Genomic DNA, 6,000 nt, shown 5'->3' with positions numbered 1-6,000 from the left:
AAGAACTGTGTGTGGTTAGAAATACCAATTGTGAAGTTATTCATCTTACTAAAATCCCTGCAGCTGCAGCCACTTACCCTAAAATCGCATCGTAGCCTATGTATGACTATCAAATAAATTACACACATAGAACTGTGTTTAAAAAGCTTTGGCCACCCAAGAAAATAAAGTTAATAGCTAATAATCTGAAAAGCATGTAGAGACCTTTGACTGATTTTTATAAATCTAAAATGATATATTATAAATATGTTACCATGAAACTTACACGATGGTTTACACCATAACGTAATTAAAAAGTATTTAGAAATGTACACATTTGAAAGGTTGTATCTATTGTAGCGCCAAAATAGTTTTGCCTCACTACCTTGTGTATCACATAGGTTCCTGAACCTCTTCTTAAGGCAGTTCAGCCATTCCATATATTTCCTAAATTCCACTAGCAGCACACTTCATATGATATTTATTAGCTGAGCCAAGTGTAATAATGACAGAGGTTCTTCAAGGAGATGTTTAAGAACGTGCTGTTACAGTCATCTCACAGGACATCAGTCTTGTGGCTCAGAGAGCAATAGCTCTCCAAACTGGATTCAAGCTGAGACATTCAAACTGTCAAGGAAGTAGGAAGAAACTGGTTGAAATTGAAGATAGAAAATAAAAGAGCCATAAAGATGTCTGAATGTAATAAACATTAGCACCCATCAATATTTTCAAGCTTACATTCCTCTATCTTATTGAATAACCTTATCGAATTAGTTTAAAAATAAGTACTGAATAATTAATATCGGTTACTGAATAATATGCTTTAAGATTAATAACACTAATATGGGAGTTTGAGGGGATACCTGAAGGTTTGATGGGTCACTTGGGAATGTGGAAGGACTGCCAAAGACAAAAGAAAAGCTTAGCAATCAGGTGTGCTGGTGGTGGAATTTAATACATGGAGTTACTAAACTGCCTCAAGCGGTGTGTGTATATATATATATATATATACACATATATACAGTCGCCATGTCACAAGATATGACACGTTTTGGAGGATGCAAGAAAGGTGTTTTAAACTTGACTTGATTATAAGGTTCTCTCTTGTGATACTGTGTTTAAAATATTGAGCCACCCAATGGCCAAAGCATTCATTCATTCATTCATTCATTCATTCATCTTCAGCAACCGCTTTACCCTGGTCAGGGTCATGATAGATCCAGAGCCAATCCCGGTAAAACTGGATTCAAGGTGGGAGAATTCACCCCAGATGGGGCACCAGTCCATCACAGGGCATCATGCACACACATTCACATCTATTTATCTATCTGCATGTTTTTTGGACAGTGGACAGAAACCAGAGACCCACATGAAACCCACGGGAACATGGGGAGAACATGGGATTGAACTTACCCCCTGTGCCACTTTGATGCCCCAAAGCAGATACAACTTATACATTTTTTGTTATACTTTTTATCAATGTTTTGATGTAGAACTTTTCAAATATATTCATTGTCAGGTAAACTATGTATTTAATTACACATACATGAAGTATCAATGCACCATAGGATCAGTTCTAAGAGTGCACACTCCACCCTATTAAGACTTCCTGAAGTCTATTTCAATAAATAAAACTATTACTGGCCAGGGATTTAAGCTATCAAATCCTGCTTGGTGTGTCTGGCTTCATACTATGAAACTCACCAATAAGGCCTAACTATCAATCCCTTGCATTTAATAAACACAAGCTTATGAAAGCCTTTGTGCACTTCCAGGAGCAGATCTGCTCTCAGCATGGTAAACTGCTGGAGGTTTGGTGTCATACCAACAGGCAATATGTCTGCATGTTGTGTATGTTGGACCAAAACAAGGTACATGATATTGTTTCAGTAGTGACCAAAAGCAGAAAAACAAGTAAGAAATGCTTACAGTTTGCTAATTCCTGTTTCATCAGCCATAAATATTTTGGGTTGTTTAATTGCTTCTGCTTCTCTTTTCAACACTGGAGATAATTATGGTATTTGAAACAAACAATCTTCACTGTCTCTTTACAGTTACTTTGAAATGATATACAAAATAAGTTTAGTTCAGACGGATCTTGTTGTTTCATTTGCAAGCATGTACTTTATATTCAGTAAAAAAAAAAAGCACCATGGAACACTTTCCACTGTGAAATTGGCAACAAAATAATATCTTCCTGGAAATAGTAGATGAAACCCAGACTCCAAGTACAGTAACTTGTTCACTGGTAGGTTACAATATATTAATCTCATGTTTTTCTCTCCTTCACTGTATACTTTACCAAACAGAACCTTTTTCGCATAATTCAAAAAATGAAGCAAACGGGCATGCAAGAGACTGCCACAAGGTTCTTGGAAGGTTCTTGGAAATAGAGTCCATTATCCTGCTGAAAGAGGCCGCTGCCATTAGGGAATACCGTTGCCATGAAGGGGTGTACGTGGTCTGCAACAATGTTTAGGTATGTGGTACGTGTCAAGGCAACATCCACATGACATGCCAGGACCCAAGGTTTCCCAGCAGACCATTGCCCAGAGCATCACGCTGCCACCGCCATCTTGCCTTTTTCCCATAGTGCATCCTGGAGCCATCTCTTCCCCAGGTAAGTGACGCACACGCACCCAGCCATCCACATGATGTAAAAGAAAACCACCTTCTTTCATTGCGCCATGGTCCAGTTCTGATGCTCACTTGCCCTGCCCACTGTAGGTGCTTTCAGCAGTGGACAGTGGTCAGCATTGGCACTCTGACTGGTCTGCAGCTACCCAGCCCCATACGCAGCAAGCTGTGATGCACTGTGTGTTCTGACACCTTTGTATCAAAGCCAACATTAACTTGTTCAGCAATTTGTGCTACAATATCGCTTCTGTGGGATTCGACCAGATAGCCTTCGCTCCCCACGCACATCAATGAGCTGTGGGCACCCATGACCCTGCACCAGTTCACCAGTTGCCCTTCCTTGGACAACTTTTGGTAGGTGCTAACCACTGCATACTGGGAACACCCCACAATACCTGCCATTCTGGAGATACTTTGACCCAGTAGTCTAGCCATCACAATTTGGCCCTTAGATCCTTATGATCCTTTCATATCAACTTCGAGAACTAATATATTCCACCCCTTGAGAGGTGCCAATTTAACAAGATAATCAATGTTATTCACGTCACCTGTCAGTGGTTTTAATGTTATGGCTAATCGGTGTGTGTGCATATATATGTATATATGTGTATATAAATATATTTATATATAGTGCATTAGGAAAGGATTCAGACCCCATCATTTTTTTCACATTTTTTTTATATTGCAGCCTTATGCTAAAATGCTTTAAATTACTTTTTTTCACATCAGTCTACACTCCATACCCCAAAATGATAAAGAAAAAAACAGATTTGTGATAACTTTGCAAATTTATTTAAAAGAAAAAACTGAAAAATCACATTGACATAAGTAGTTAGACCCTTTGTTATGACACTTGAAATTTAGCTCAGTTGCATCCCATTTCTCTCGATCATCTTTGAGATGTTTCTACACTTTGATTAGAGTCCACCTATGGCAAATTCAACTGAATGGACATGATTTTGAAAGGCACACATAAAGTCTATATAAGGTCTAACAGCTGAAACTGCATATCAGAGCAGAAACCAAGCCATGAGGTCAAAGGAACTGCCTGCAGAGCTTGGAGACAGGACTGTGTCAAGGCACAGATCTGGGGAAGGCTACAAAGGGAGGGGGGGGTGAAGTCAGCAGCTGGGCAGATTGACCTTCTCTGCAGGGTATGGAGGGAGGGCGACAGCGAGATCTCTGATCTGGGTCTGCTCGAGGAAAAGGGCCTGCTCTGCCAACTCCTGCCTTAACACCCCCAATTCTGGGGAATTTGCAGAATTTCTTTTATTACAAAACAACTAAAAAAATAAGCGAAGACTGAAAAAGGACCCAAAAACTGGAACAACTAAACCAAGGAACTAGACTAAGGCTAGGCTAGTGCAAATATAACATAAAATACCAGCAACCATACCAACTATGTGCAAACACACACAATGCTCCACAATTAAAACACAGAACTTAAAACTAATTGGGGAAACTAAGACAGGTGTTATTCTATATACATGAGCACAATCCAGGGAGGAAATGGAGCAGACAACAAAAGAAGAAATTAAAAAAATGAGAGAGAGTGCCCTCTGGTGGTCTGGGGAGGAATTGTCCACGGTGGACATGACACCAAGAATCCAAAAATGAGAGAAGGAAAGAAAGAAAATCTACAACTGCCTGGTCTGGGTCAGAGCTTTTCATGTTTCCAGATCAGATCGCCCTCTCTGTTTTTCCTAATGGTGCTCTGACAAGCCAGGCTTGAAGGAGAGGACTTTTACTAACCTGATCCACTCCACTGAGAAAAGCACTCAGAGATGATGTAGCTGATGCAACTTAGGAGAAAGCTGCAGTGAGTCACCAGATCTTAACCCAGTTGAACACTAATGGGAGTTTGGACCAACGTTAGCATTTCCACCAACATCATCAAAACACCAGTGGAGGGAAGGTCTTTTAGAAGAATGTTGTCCATCCATCCAGTACATTCCAGAGACTTGTTGAATATATAATGATGCATTCGCACGGTTCTGGTGGCTTGTAGTGGCCCAGCACCATATTAAGACACTTTTTTTCACCTTTAATTTGTCAGCTGTCTGTATATTCAGAGCCAAGTCCACATCTGTACTGTCTGATATGTTATATATACTTCATATACTAATGCTGTGCTAAAATGTGCTAAAATATGCTAATGTTCACTAATTAGTTGATTAGAAAAAATGTGCTATAATTTTCAGCCCATTTCAATAACTATTTAAAAGAACCTGAAATATCCATTATTAATTCTCTCTACTAGATTCAATTTAGCTCAGACTGGACCCACGCACAGCCACAAACATGTCTATAGAAGTGAGCAAAATAAAAAAGTGGCATATAGCAATTCACCATTGAGATATCCTGATAATCTACACCAATTTGATCGGAGAGGTTCTGCCCCAAGAGAGTTTGTCTGGACACCATTACTTGTCATTACAATTTCATTTGATGCCAGCTGATAGAAAATGTTGAGGTTCTGAATGCATGTAGGTGCTCATTGGTGCTGGAGACTTGATTGCTCATTGAGCAGTTGTTCTGTCTCATATAAAATTAGTATAATTCAAATCCCCACAGCATTCAACTGTTTTAGGACAGGAATGTGTGTGTATATACAGTTTTTGTGATTTTGCCTTTATACACCACCACAATGGATTTGAAATAAAACAATCAAGATGTGATTGAAGTGTAGACTTTCAGCTTTATTTTAAGAAGTTCCACAAAAATATGGCATTTACCATTTAGGAATTACAGCCATTTTCAGCAAAGTACCTCCATTTTCAGGGGCTCAAAGGTATTTGGACAATTGACTGACAAGAAATTAATTGACCAGGTGCGGTCCATTCCCTCGTTAGTTCAAGAGAAATGAAGCAGATAAAAGGTCTGTGATCAAGTATTGAGCTGGCATTTGGCAGCTGTTCGACTGGAGCTACCAATATGAAGTCCAAGGAGATCTCAATGCAAGTGAAGGAGGCCATTATTAGGCTTAAATCTATAAGAGAGATAGCAAAAACCTTAGTTGTGGCCAAATCAACAGTTGGGTACATTCTTAAAAAGAAAGAAAGCACTGGTGAGCTCAACCACTTCGAAAGGCCTGGAAGACCATGGAAGACAACTAAAGTGGATGATCGCAGAATCCTTTCCTTGGTGAAGAAAAACCCCTTCACAACATCAACAGAAGTCAAGAATACTCTGGAGAAGGTAGGCGTATCATTGTCAAAATCTACAATCAAGAGACGAATGTAAATACAGAGGGTTTACAACAAGGTGCAAACCACTGGTAACATTCAAGAACAGGAAAGCCAGATTAGACTTTGCCAGAAAACATCTAAAAAAGCCTCCCATGTTCTGGAATAAGATTCTTTGGACTGATGAAACCAAGATTAA

The sequence above is a fragment of the Pangasianodon hypophthalmus genome, chromosome 13 (assembly GCF_027358585.1).
Source record: "Pangasianodon hypophthalmus isolate fPanHyp1 chromosome 13, fPanHyp1.pri, whole genome shotgun sequence".
Lineage (NCBI taxonomy): Eukaryota > Metazoa > Chordata > Actinopteri > Siluriformes > Pangasiidae > Pangasianodon > Pangasianodon hypophthalmus.
Note: the sequence above shows the minus strand (reverse complement) of the source record.